This window comes from Pogona vitticeps, chromosome 3, assembly GCF_051106095.1.
Source record: "Pogona vitticeps strain Pit_001003342236 chromosome 3, PviZW2.1, whole genome shotgun sequence".
NCBI lineage: Eukaryota > Metazoa > Chordata > Lepidosauria > Squamata > Agamidae > Pogona > Pogona vitticeps.
The window spans coordinates 190,583,352-190,596,679 of record NC_135785.1 but is presented as its reverse complement, the minus strand read 5'-3'; the positions used below and the strand labels follow the sequence as shown (position 1 = coordinate 190,596,679).

The window sequence follows — 13,328 nt, the reverse complement described above, 5'->3', positions numbered from 1 at the left end:
GGCAGTAAAAAAATAGAGGTACACTGTACAATCATTGAGGCATATGATTATCCTTTAATAGAATATACGTTATTAAGCACAGAAGTTAAGAAAGATATCAAGAGGGCAATAATCTACCCATGGAGTAAAAACTATAATTATAAAATGATTAAGAGGTTGATTTCTCTGAACAAATCAGTCCTGTACTTTTGGCTTTGTACTTTTAAGTATCGTTTAGGAAAAATATATTGTCTTTCATGGTCATCACAATACTTCCTGAAAACATTCACTCGCTGTCTCATCAGTGTTAACATGAAAAAAAAATCTAAATATCATTAATTTAAAGGAAATCACAGACCTTTATTAGAACATTCAGTTATTAAAAACAAAGCTTCATACTGGGTGTTTTTGGACCGGAGAATGGTAAATACATGAAAATAATAAATAAATAAAAATAATAACTATCCTCTTCTTCCAAGGTATCTTGTATGCAATAAATTATTTCAATCTATTATATACAGTGCAAAATGCATATATATGAATATAAAATATGATGTTTCTCTTCTTTACAACAAAGATTCAACAGGAAATATTTCCCAGTTTACATTTCATTAAAATCCATATCTGTGGACTGAAGGCAGCAGGAAAAGAGGATGACTAAATATGGGATGAATGGGTTGACTCAAAAAAGGAACACACACTTTGAGTTTCTCCAGAACCTTCTGAAGATTTATTAATATATAGGATTGCCACAATTCAGAGGCCAGTTGATGGCACATAACAGGAAACAACAACATCACAATGCACAAATACCTAGGAATTCACAATGAAAGCAATAAGACACCTTGCTATGCATCAGCAATTGGTCAATGGTCAATCAAGTTAAAAGGCAGAAAAACATTGGTGGCCCATGTTTGGCCATCAAAGATTTATTCCTAAGCCTTATCTCACTTCATTTCAACACCTATATATGGAAGAAAACCAGTTCAAATAAAAATGATGTGTATAAAAAGAAAAAAGTTATGCCAATGAAATTAATCTTGACATATACTCATGGTGGAATTGGCTCTTCAGACGATTAAAGATTTCAAAGTCCCTCATCATAGGAAATCTTTGATAGGGTTTTTGGTGGTGAAATCCAGAGTTCCTAATGGGATTAATGATCTCCACATTTTGAAGGTATCAGAATCACATTACTAATTTCTGTTTCAAGGGACTGCAAGCAGACAGAAATAAGACAACAGGGGCATGCCACTTTTATCAGAGTTTGTTAGATATGAGGTCAAGTTGTAGAAAATATATATATATTAATTTGCAGAAGGTGAGTGCACTGCAGATTACATTCACTGGATTCAATTTCGAAATTATTTATAGAATTGTGAATGGTGAAACCACACCATTCAAGGTAGACGACTTAAGACTTTGGTGGTGATGGGGAAGTAGATTGGGGCACAGAGGAGGGACAGAAACAAAGGAGAAATACAAAGTGTGAAAGGATTGATGTTACTTCATTGCTAACAGAAACTATGTAACACTATCTCTCTCTCACACACACACACACAGAAAGAGAGTAAGAGTGAGTGAGTGAGTGTGTGTGTGTGTGTGTGTGTGTGTGTGTGTGTGTGTGTGTGTGTGTGTGAGACAGAGAGAGAGAGAGAGAGAGAGAGAGAGAGAGAGATGTCATTTTCAGTTTAGCTAGTAGAAGTTTCACAGCCAAGAAACATAAACCATAGAACTGGTCTGGCATTATCTGGACTTCTGCATTCACACATTTGGCTCTCAAAACTGGAGAAGGTTCAAAGAACAGCAAGGGAAATGGCAACGTGTCTGAAATCCCAGACTGTAAAGGAAAGACAAAAGGAACGGCACTGTGTCTTTTGAGCCTAACGAGAAAGGAAGATGCAAGGAAGCAGCATATGAATAAATGCTATGAACAGAATTGTAGATAATAGTTTCAAAGTGAATACTGAGGTGAGGGGGGTGAGTGTAATGGAAATACATATTAAAACATGAGCAAGTAATTTCTAATAAAAATTTGCAAGGAAGCTACAAATTAATCAGGAAATCATTGGTGTAACTCTCTCCCTGCTATTATTAGAGAGGACCAACAGATCCTTCTACTTAAGAGTAGTGTAACTTTCCAAAGCTAGTTTCAACTTTCTAGATCTGTAAGCATTCTGTCCATCTCAAAAAATGCCCATATAGCTAAGAAGGCCAAGTTCTATTATATGATGATCATGATACCCCCTATTCAGGCATGTGTACTATGGCTGAATATATATACATAGGACTACATGGGTGGTGAACGTGGTGTGCACATGTAAGCTCCTTTTCCTCTGTTCCACCCCTGCATGGAAATTGGCAAAGCCTTCATGTGTTCAATACAAACATTTCCAGTGTAACCTAAAATCATGTTTAGCTGAACATTCCTTCGGTGTTCTGGATTTTGTAGCCTTGATAAGGCAGAGCTCCCAATTCGTGAGAGTGTTGTAAGGGTGCTTGCAGCCTCCTTTACATACCTCTTTGTTAGCTGTTCAAAGAGTTTACTGACTTCCAGCTGGGGTGGGGCACAGTTTACATGGATCTCCATTTAGCCATGTATGGGTTTCACATAAGGTCTGAACAGGGTCTTGTTTTGCCATAATCGGACTGATGCTTAAGCAGATGGCAGAGATGAGGTACAGAATGACAGAGCAGTGGTGGCACTTTGGCTGCCCTATGCCTCCTTGCTCACTTCATTTGCACGAAAGCATGTGGCCCCGTCACCAATGTTGGTCAGCTGCCAGCGAGGTCAACTTCCACAAAAGAATTTTTGGGAGAGTAGAGGACCATCTTATCGTTTCCATCAGGCAGCAAAATGTCTTAGACCATTTCAGTACATATATATCAAAGATATCACAAGTAATGAGCTCTGTGCCTAATTAAACAAACTACAATAATTTCATCATAACATTTTGATGATCATTTCATTTATGAAGTAGGTACACCAAATGAGTCATCTTCATCAGTGCACCCAAGTTTACTCGTATGCTAACTCCGGAACAAATGTAATAGTCATACTTGCTGACTCATCTAATATGATTCTTCCACTTTCCTACCTAGATAGAAATATCAGTTCATTTGTTGGTGACCCCCCACGTTTCCCTTGGCAAGAGATGGTATCTCAGGGACCCATTATAATCCATATTAATGCATCGCTAGAGTAAATGACTCACTCCTAGAAATTTCTCTCATTGCTTGTAGGCTGGAAACCTTGAAACTGCCGTTGCTCTTTTTCCTGTAGCAGATTAGACTGAACTATAAACACTGGTTTTAAGACTTACTGGTTGAGATGATAAGATGCGCTTCCTACAGTGCAACTCTGATCAGTCTAAACCAAATATGGCTAAAAATATTCAGATAAATTGTAAGAAATCAAGTAGCATTTTTCTGAAAGATTGCTGTTTAAAGCCACTGGTTCTCAGTCTTTGGCCTTGCAGATGTTTTAGACTTTCTCAGAAGTCCCAGCAAGCATGACCAATGGTCAGAGATTCTAGGAGGTGAAGTACAAAACAGCCAGAGGACAAAAGGTTGGAAACCACTCATCTAATAGGATGTTACACAATTCTCATTAAGAATATTTCCAAATCATGACTTTGACCAATGATTTCGATTCTAATGATGGATACTGGGATGGATAGTGTCCCTCTAAGAAGTGTGAGACACTCACTTCATACCCTAGAGAACCTTGTTCACAGCAAAGGAATCTTTGGCTGGCAGCACTCCAGAAACAACTGTCTGTATCTCCCAACTTTTACCAACCACTCTGGAGAGTGCAGAGTAGTGGTGGCCACTTTCTGGAGAACTATGGGCCAGGTGGTTCTTTGCTGTGAATGAGACACTCACGAGGGGTGTCAGGAGCCTTCCTGGTGTGAAACAGTGTGCAATTATCTTTTTCTTCAGAGTCTGAGATAGTCACCTCATGTTGCTTAACAGGAGGACCAACTTACTCATCTTTTAGAGAATAGCCAGCCTGACCTGAATTGAAATGTCAACCCACTTGTCCACACCTGTTACACAGATATCAGGAAGAAAACAGGAACCTGCCTTACGCTAGGTCAGGCTACTTGTCTATGACCTAGTCCACTTCTGTCTGCCCTGACAAACAATATCCAGGCTTTCTAGCAGAAGTCCTTTAAATCACCTGCTATTTCATCCTTATACGTTCAATCAGGAACATTTTTAATATGTGCCCTTTAATTGAGATGTTCCAATTTGTAATCCGACACTCTAACGACTGTATCATACTGACCCAAATCTAACTACAAGGAAGAGCAATATCTTGTCTCAACTTGCTTTTCCAGGGGAAGTCATAGATATCATAACTTTTTGCTACTCAAAAAGCTAGAGAATATGCCTTCACTGACTTTATTTATTTAAAATGGTTCTAGCCCACCTTTCTCCACAAAAGGACCTAAGGCAGCATACATCAATAAAACAGTATTTAAAAGTTAAATCAGTAAGTATGTAAACATTTAAAAGGAATTAAACAATATTATATTAAAATTGTGATGAAGATAAATATTAAAACATATTTAAACCAACAGAGCACAACAGTCCATTTAAAACCCCTCTCAGACCACCAGTCACTAAGGAAAAGCCTGTCTGACTTCTCCTAAAGAAAGTGTCAGTCCTATTGACACACAATAATCTGAATACTAGAGACCAATTAGAGTGTTTGACCACCTGCCCTTTTATTCCATGAGAAGGAGGTAAACAGTGGACATCATAGGAATTATTCACATATCATGCCATATTGAAACATATAGTGAAGCTGTCAGGGATGAGGAAAAATTGGATCCCCCTCATGAGCAGTAGGTCACTTGACAGTACTGTGCGTATTCCACTCACACCATAATATGTACATACTGAGGACAAGGATGTGCACCCTGACATTGAGCTGTTTGGTTTTATACCAACCATGTAACAGAGAGAGAAAAAAATCCAGAACCAAAAGTACCAGGTGTCTAGAACTGTATTTATAAAGATGAGTGCATATATTTTATTAAACAGTAAAAGCTATATTATTAGACAGGGTGCAGTTGCAAAGGCTGCCTAATGCATTTGCTGCCACTACTGAAATGCCATCTGTGGAAGCCCTGTTTGTCTTTTCCCTAAGTTCTATTTATAAAAGCATAACAAATCAATAAAAGCATGAATTATATCTTCAAATCTCCTGTGGCCTATCTATATTTATTTCCACTGCAATAGTCAAATACACACATAATCGAACTGGCAAACTATCGAGTCTCTCCCACTCCACTCCATCAGACATCATAAAATGGTTTTATATTTAAAATGTACGTGGACGACTAACCCAACTCACTGAGCAAACACCCTATGATTTTCCCCCTGGGGCTTCAGTATAAACAGTTCTCTTCTTGATCCCTAACATGACGGATGGCAACATGATGGAGGCTTCTAGATGAAAATGCTGACATAACCTTATCTATAGCTGTGCAAATGGTGCTGCTGCTATAATTACACTTTATACTTGAGCACCACTAGATAAGTTGCTGGTTTCTAATCATCTTAATCAGGGCTTGGTTGCTTCAATTGCCATAAATTATAAAGGAGTCTGCCTGGTAAAAAGGGAGGTTGGCCAAGCACTAAAAATTATATTGGTGATAACATATAAAAATAGATGGAAATATTTTACTGCAAAGCAAGGCAAAGTACAGAAATGCCCCTAGTAAATTGCTATTGCTTATTTCAGTGGCAAAGCACAAAGTAATTTCACCTTTCTTACACTTGTGTGAGGTACTAGTATGAATGTTACTGCAACATCAACCAAAAGATTATTCCATGCAAGTTTAATCAGACATCTTCTCTAAATCAAGTAGCTGTGATTTATTATCAACAATAGATCAAGTCTGCTGTACAACAGGGAAACAAAATCTCAGTGTTCTGAAAGTGGCCTGAAAGAGACACTGTGACAGCCTTCTGTATGCCCTGGATTTTAAAATCAGACTTTTTATCTATCACTCCAGAAACCTGAAAGCCTAATTCATTCTCAGCTGGCACTGATGACAAAATTAGGTTGACTTTGCTGATCCTTGAATTCTATTCTGCCTGTGCAAGACTCTAAATGTCTGCTTCTGTTCATAAACTTGAGCAATCCTTCAGAAATACTTCCCTACATATCAGAAGAATATCTTATATTCTTCTCATGCCGGCTATTTGTACCAAGGAGCTATCTTGACATTATGCAAGACAGAGATTATGAGAACCAGGATCACCTTAGTTTTTTTTTAATTTATTTTTTATTTGAAAGTCATGCAGTCCAGTTCTGTGCACATTAGGTGCAATCAAGGCCTTTGTCATCATTGGCTTAATATCTTTTAAAATATTCTTATGGATTCATAATGTATGCTCTCTCTCTCTCTCTCTCTCTCTCTGTGTGTGTGTGTGTGTGTGTGTGTGTGTGTACCAGTCTCCACTCTCCACTACTGCTTTTCTGAATCACTGATTTCCTGAATCCCTGCTCACACAAAATATTGGCTTGTAACAGGTTCTCTAGAGCATTGTTCTGATGTAAGCAACAGCGGAAACCCTATAGGTAATTAAAGAGTGAGAGAGTACACACAACAGTGAAGTCAGCAAAGGAGAGGCATTAAAGATACATTTTGGTAGTAAGAACATTTCTTAAAATTGCACCAGAGATACTGATTTGTAGGACTTGCAACAGTGTTCTTCTGACCCCTGAAGGATGGAAACAGGAGTTAATTTCACACCTGTGTTACTTCCAGTTACTTTATCTATTCCATGAATGTCAAGCTTTAACCTGCCTTAGTACCACTTATTAGCATCTGTCTGTCAAGTTGTTCTAGAAAATAAAAGAGATAATGGACAGAAACTGGGGAGCCAGTATGAAAGAGAGATACAAGGAGCAACTTGTTAGAGAGGACATAACACCATCCATGTTTTGTAGGTTAGTTACATGCTCCTTTCACAAACTTTCCCGGACATGGCTATACTGTCTGCTTGACAAAAAGGACGATGGTGCTTATGAAACACTGCTGAAACCCTTTGTTTCCTCCATTCTTTCAATTTTTTTTAATAAGCTTATGTTCTATTGAACAGACATGGGTTTAAGCAAGGACATAGCCTAAGACTTGATTAAAACATTCGTTTCACAGAGTTAGTTTTTATCAACAGAAAATAATAGGTACTTCATGGGGACATGTTGATGATGGTGGTGATGGTGATGATTATGATTTCTCCTATGGGGAGAAATCCTATATATTTCTTTTATAGTACAAGTGCTATTTGGGTTAAATTTGCATTTGGTAACTTCTCATGGGAAGGTTATAAAGTCCTGTAAGTCATAAAGGACAGCAAAACTATAATATGGTAACTTCTTTAAAATTTAAATTTCAGAAATTGATTGCCCATCCATGATGTTTCTTTAAGTTCTGCTTAGTCCCACCTCTGCCACTACTATGCAGCCTTTTAAAGGAGATAGAAACCACTCAGCCAGACGCAACAACTCTGGATTCTCTTCTGCCTCTGCAAAAGTCAGGTGAAGGTATTTGGCTGGCAGACACCTCCACTGGACTGCAGAGAGCTTTCAATGTTAATGGCCAATGAAAGCTCCCAAGCCTATTCCCTACAACTGAGGTGAGCTTCAGTCATCAGGAGCCTCATGGTCATTGCATATGGGAAATGGAAAGGAGAGCTTCTCATGGAGCATTTCCATTTTTCAGAAGGGGCTTTCATCAGGGTTTGGCTGCCCTTCCACTCAACACCCTTGCATGTTTCAATATACCTTTTGCAAGAAGAGTCAGCCAATGGGAACTTGGTTCAGAAGTGCAGGGCTGAGGCAGCCCTCCATACAGGTGTGCCCGAGTTAGAAACTATGAAGCCCTAAGGATTTTCTGATGCCACCGTCCCAGAAAGAACCATATTTCAACTGGAGGGGAAAATACCTCTCCCCCTCCCTCTTTCAATTGTCAATAGCCTTCTGAAGTTAATGGAAGGGATTGATATACAGTAAGGTGCTGTTATTAGATGCAATCAAGTTACATAAGCATTGATTAGGCACAGCTACAGCTATCTTCCTCCATATAAAGCTGCCTCTTGCATTCATTATGCATGAACCACCAGCTGGACATGGGAGTCTATGTTCTAGTACACACAAATGCATGCATGCATCCACACTCTCTACAGAGCACTTTAGCATTGCAGTGCATTGCATTGTACCACGTCATCACTATTGATTCCCACAGTCACTTTCGCCCCCTCCCCTTTACCAAAATGCACTTTGCAGATAAAGGTTTAACAATGGGCACTGCTTGATGGTGAGGGAATTCTATTGCTTTCTGGACCACGCCACAGTCAAGTGCCCTGGACACTTCTTGCCCCAGCCAGCCGTAGGCACAGCTGGCAAAATCCAATCTCTGCTGATGCATCTCAAGCTCTTTTGCACGTGGCTGAATCTTAAGGTGTCAAGCAGACATAAGTTGCCAGGTGAAGAACAGAAAATATTATTTAGCAAGACAGGGGAAAGACAAAGTAACCAATGACCAGCTGAAACCTTTTGTGCATTCCTGAGCACCTGCTCTCTTCTTGGGTTTTTTTTTGGGGGGGGGGAGGGAAAAATGCTCCTTGTGCCTAACATAACAGGAATCACATCCTCTTAGGCAGCATTAACCCTCCAAGCAGGAATGCCCCATCAGGCCAATAAATCCAGATTAGCACTTTAAAGTTCAGCAACTTGATCCAAAAAGGAGGAGGAGGAGGAGGAGGAGGAGGACAGCTCTTGTGTCTCTACTGCAGCTCTCTGGCAGAATGTGGCACACGGATGGAAATAAAATAACATAAAATTATTTTTTTAAAAAAAGATATCTTTGAACTGAGGGATGTGAGCAGAGAACTGATCTCCGTGTTAAAGGGGTCCCACCTCTCAGTGCTCCTTCTGCCTGTCGTAGGGTCTCATGTGCCCCGAAATATGTTGTATGGAACGGGGTGGGGGTGGGGGTGGGGGTGGGGGTGGGGGTGGGGAGAGAGGGAGCGTGTTTGCCCAGACTGCATTCAAGCTGATCTTCTCCCCATCGAAGGGGAGGGGGAGAGATCTTCCTCCTGCTTTGATTTATCACAAAATGCACTCTCCAAAATACCTACTGCAGTTGTTCCGCCGAACTGCCAATAACAACTAGATCTCTCTCTTCCCCCCCCCCCCGGCGTCTCTGCACACACACAAACACACACCACATACCCCCAGTGTAATGCAGCAATCATGAAAGTAGTCATTTCCATTACACGGTGCCAAGTTTTGCAATATCTCTGATAGGCTTTCCTCTGTGTGAAAAGCCGGAGTAGGAGAAAATGACCTTACCCACCACAGTCTTGCAAAATATTCTTCTCCCGGTATCAGTCAGTAAGGTAATTGCTGGTCATCACAATGCGTAGTCAGGGAATCCACGGGTTTGTGTGTGTGTGTGTGTGTGTTTTAAAAAAAGACTCCTCAAGGCTTCTTCTTTTTTCCTCCTCCTTTTGCTAGCAATTAAGAAGGGGAAGGCGATGCCCATTCACAAGTGCCAAGTTCACCATCCAAGCAGATAATTCCATAGAGAGCTACAGATCCTTCGCAAGATTCGCCCTCCCGCGAGTTCGCGCAAAGTAGCCAGGTTGGTGACGGATGCGACCATCCAGGTGGGAAAACAAATTAAAAATAAAAGAGGGGAGAGAAGGGGGTGGGGAGAGAGGGAGCTTCCTAGAAGGGTGGGAAGGCAGAGGCAAAGGCTGATAACCCCAGAAGTCTGGGAGCTCTAGGACAAGGCAAGGAGTCCCGGATCATGAGCATGGAGCCCTTTCAGAACGTCTCGGCGCACATGGAAAAATCCCAAGCCGGCCACGCCGCCATCAGCAAGCCAGAATCCTCGGCATATTTCGCAAGTATCGTACAATCAAGCGATCCGACGGGGGGGGGGGGTTCCTTCTACTGTACTGCTATGTGGAGAAAGCCCACAGCCCCGGCTGTTTGAGAGGATGTCTCCTGGGTCCTAAAACTCTCAATCGGCGCAGGATTTATATATATATATATATATAATACGAAAAATAAATAAATAAATAAAGCCCCAAAGAGGAGTGAAGGTGGTGGAGGGGCAGGAAATCCCACAGTTGTCCGTCGGCCCGGAAGGATGCTAGGCTTTCGCGAAGATCTCCAGGCAGCAACCCCCAAGCCGCAGGTCGTGATGCATCGAGGCAATCCACCCCAAATCTCCTAAGGACGAGAAAGGGAGGGTGAGGAAGGAAAGAGGGAGGGAGGCAGGGCAGGCAGGCAGGCAGAAGAGAGAGAGAGAGACGAAAGAAACTGCAATGCATAAACGATCCCTGTGTTTCTACAAGATCGGCTCATTTGATTGAATGCATCCTCGGCTTTGCTGCAAGTCATAAAGAAGATACTGTTACTGCCACCCCATGGCTACTTGAGCGCAAGCCAGTCCGTGCTCCCAACTGCCTGCTTCTCTTTCTCGACGCGCTCTCTGCAAAACTGGGCTGGCAAAGAGGCTGAGCTTGCCGCCGCCGCCCCCCCCCGCCAGTATGTGTGTGTGTGTGGGGGGGGGGGGTTGCGAGAGAGAAGGACAGCCAAGAAGTCATCGCTGGTCGCCGCCGCTTCTCTGCCTCTCCCCGTCCCCTCCCCGCCTCGCTTCCTTCGACGGGGATCGGGGGCCGTGGGGAGGGTACCTCCGGAGGCACCGGGCGAGCCGGGAGGAAACGCCGGGTGGACAAGTTCGACGCGGATCCGCCGCCTTTCCCCCTTCTTCCTCTGCCCCCCCCCCGCGCGCAGCAATTTCTCAAGTGAAGGGTTGTTTTAAAAGCGATGATACATCATCTATTCTGGGATGTGTATGTGTGTGTGTGTGTTTCTGTATAAAGCAAACTGGGGGACTCGCGGTTGCTATGGGATCTTCTTTATGCGAACTCTCTGAACTGTGTGGGAACAGTGTTTTTTTTTTTTTCTTTTTTAGAAGAAAGAAAGAAATATTGGTCCCGCCTTTCTTCTTTTTTTAAAAAAAACACCAAACCCAAAAAATCCTGTCTCTCTCTCCACACACACACACACCCGCGCGCTTTCCACCCTTTTTAACGAGGCTGAAAACAGGTAACAAAAATCCTGCTGCATTATTGCCAATTAAGACGAACAGGAGCTGTAAGGTGTATCTAATTAGGAATTTTAATTACTTCACCAAAGAATCGCTCATTTGCAGATGTTTGGAGCGTTAAACAACTGCTCGGCTAAATTTGTACAGTTAAAAAAAAATTCCCACCCGCCTCTCCATTCCCTGCCCTCAAAATCTAGATATAGCGGGAGAAATCGGTGGTGCTTTTACATGACTAAACCAGGTGTGGGAGGTGAGGAAGGCTGCTTATGTTAAGGCCACTTCCTTGGAAGAGTCTGTAGGGATTTCAGTAGAACCTCTGAATCAAGATCCTTATCGAATAATAATAATAACTGGGTGATTCATATTACTGTACATCTCTAACAGGAAAAGATGAGCAGATAGGTCCTTGGGCTGCCGCAGCCATTTCGCTCGCCTGACTCCTGTGTCTTTCAAGTCAGCTTGGAGCCCCAGGGAGAAAGGGAAGTTTTCTGGTTCACAAGTTAGGATGAAAGTGTTGATAAAATGGCAGCCATGTCACAATAAACAAAGCTTCTTCAATCAGTGTTATGCTAGGATAAGTGCTACCAGTTGCACCTGTTGAATTATTAGAAATGATACAACAACAATCTTGTGCTATCAAGTCAGTTCTGTAGCCAGATTTTATACAGAAACATATTCACATAAAGGCATTTCCCCCTTTCATGATAAAACTCTTCTACATCTCTCCTAAGCTATCTGGAAAGCTCAGTGGTTTAAGTATCTGGCTGTGGAGCCAGAGGTTGAGAGATTGATTTCCCCACTGTGCTTCCTTGACAGTGGCTGAATTTGATGATCCATTGGTCCTTCCAGCTATGCAGTTCTAACATGATGATTATGAATTTTCAGGGCTTTCCAGGTAGAGAATACTCAGAAGTGGTCTACTGTTTCCTTCTGCTTGACGTGGCCGGGGACTGTGTAGTTTGCCCAAGGCCACACAGGCTGGCTCTTCTCCCAGGAGGTACAGTAGGGAATCAAACTCCCAACCCCTAACTCCACAGCCAGATACCTAAGCCACTGAGCTAACCAACCATGTTAGAAGAGATATAGAGGAGTTATATCATGGAAGAAAAATGCAGGTGTGTGTTTCTTTCTGTATACAACCAGGCTACAAGGTTATGGCTTGATTGGAGAAATCCATGCACCGGCTGAAATCCTGTGGCTTAGTGTAGTAAGTTACATATAGTAGGTGCATAGAATCAGTCAGAATTTGGTAAGTGAAGGCCTCCATAAATTGTATTGATTTAAATAGGCCTACTTTAATTGTGACTTCCTTTTGTGTAGTAAATTGCAAGTAGGCTAAGCCCATTTGAGTCAATAGAACATATGGAGGAGCTGACTCACCAAATCCCCACTGATTCAGTGGGACTACGGTAGTTGCAATTTACTATGCTGAGCAGTGGGATTTCCTCCATATTGCAGTAGTTTGGATAAAACTATGGCTACTTATTCACTTTGGGGCCCAGATCAAAGTCATTTCCCTTAAAGCTCAAAATGGCTTCAGACCCTAACAACTGCAGGACAGCCTCTTCCCATTCCCATGTTCACTAAAGCATTTCTTGAAGTACTCTGATTCAAGTTATGGTTAGTGTCAGGGAAGGCAAAGTCTTTCATATCATTGATACTTTTGACAGTGAATGGGCTTCCTGGTAGATCAGGGATGGGCAACAACAGCTCTCCAGATTTTTATTTTATTGTGGCTGCCGTGATCCTACACTGTTGACAGTAATGACCAGGGCTGATGGGACCGGTAGCCCCTTAATGTCTGGAAGGCCACAACTGCCCCTCTCCCTGGACCTACAATCCTGGCAAACTTATTGTAACCTTTTTGGCAGCACACAATTTTTTAAAAAAGAAAATCTCTTAAAACTACATAGTTTTACGGATTAAGGGCTTGGCTAGTTCCATTGCTATTGTATTTGATGGCATGAGTTGATGGTTTGTGCTCTGCCTGGATTTCTAAATAGAATGGTGACATAAATTTTTATTTTGTAAGCCGCCCGGAGTAGACATGGTCTAGAGGGGCGGGGTAAAAATCAACTAACTAACTAACTACCTAACTACCTAACTAACTAACTACCTAACTACCTAACTACCTAACTAACTAACTAACTAACTAACTAACTAACTAACTAACTAAATAAATAAATAAATAAATAAATAAAA

The 13,328-nt window shown here is 41.7% G+C and overlaps 1 protein-coding gene and 1 long non-coding RNA gene across 3 annotated transcripts in view; both read right to left on the bottom strand.

Moving 5' to 3' along the window:
• Positions 1-10,770, bottom strand: part of IL1RAPL1 (interleukin 1 receptor accessory protein like 1) — a 944,419-nt gene extending 933,649 nt beyond the window's left edge. Inside the window, exon 1 of one of the 2 annotated variants that reach the window (XM_072994270.2) lies at positions 9,356-10,770. The gene's annotated coding sequence lies outside the window, so the exon portion shown is untranslated. The remainder of the gene's footprint in view (positions 1-9,355) is intronic. The other variant, XM_072994271.2, reaches the window with a different exon arrangement.
• Positions 10,771-12,525: 1,755 nt separating this feature from the next.
• Positions 12,526-13,328, bottom strand: LOC144588183 (uncharacterized). Its single transcript, XR_013543572.1, has 2 exons — positions 13,259-13,328; positions 12,526-13,202 (listed from the first exon to the last, which is right to left on the bottom strand). It is a non-coding gene; the product is annotated as an uncharacterized LOC144588183 (long non-coding RNA).